Source organism: Budorcas taxicolor, chromosome 2 (genome assembly GCF_023091745.1).
Source record: "Budorcas taxicolor isolate Tak-1 chromosome 2, Takin1.1, whole genome shotgun sequence".
Lineage (NCBI taxonomy): Eukaryota > Metazoa > Chordata > Mammalia > Artiodactyla > Bovidae > Budorcas > Budorcas taxicolor.
In genome coordinates, this window is record NC_068911.1 from 119,845,448 (window position 1) to 119,846,549 (window position 1,102).

Sequence of the window (1,102 nt, forward strand, 5' to 3'; positions counted from 1 at the left end):
AGTTTACAATTGCTGCCTGAGACTTCTCTTAAGTATACAATTAGTGAACAATGAAGAACTCATTACCTCTTATAATTTTACAGTCAAGGAAACAAACAATTAAAGTTGGAAGTGTGAAAACATGTGTAGATAAACTGATGTACATAGAAACTCACATCACGCTGTTTGAAGCTTCCTAAAACTAGAAAGCATCTGCTATCTTATTGTAATGAGACTTTCCTGTTGATGAAAAAATACCCAGAAGTTAATTCTGTATTGGTATTCCTTAATGTTTTGATATTTGTCTCAATTATTTATGCAATTATTCATTTTTGATAAGGAAGGAAGAGGGAAAAAATGACCATTGAAGGAATGGCGATCATGAGAAGAAAACTACCTTCATCCTTGATCTGGTAAATCTTTGCAGATTAAACTGTATTTAGTTATCCCATTTCTGATAAACAGGTACTTATTAACAGTTCCTCCAAATGGTGATCTTTTAATAACTTTATCTGTGTTTGTGTAAATGAAAGATACATTTGTCTACAAGATACTGCTCTAAATCATTTGTTTTACAGTGTATGGACTCCAAAAGCTAGTGGACTATTATTAGACTACAGCATTACTATCATGCTCATGCTCATCAATGTCATGTTTTTCAAGGAGATTTTTGATGCTTTCTCTCCTCTAAAATCTTTTCCCCCTCTTCCCTTATTTTCATATTTAAGTGATGACCTTCCTTCTGCCACTGAGACATATTCATCTTGAGAGAAATGAGCTTTACTCACCTTTTTGTTTTGTTGTTCAGTTACTATGTCTTGTCCTACTGTTTTGCTATTCCAGGGACTGTAGCTCACCATGTTCCTTTGTCCAGGGGATTTCCCAGGCCAGAATACTGGAGTGGGCTGCCATTTCCTTCTCCAGGTTATCTTCCTGACCCAGGGATCCAACCCAAGTCTCCTGCTTTGGTGGGTGGATTCTTTACCGTGGAGCCACCAGGGAAGCCTATATATATATATGTATGTATGTATGTATGTATATGTATTTCTATGCATATAACCTATATATATATGTATGTATGTATATAATATAATATGTATGTATGTATATGTATATACATATA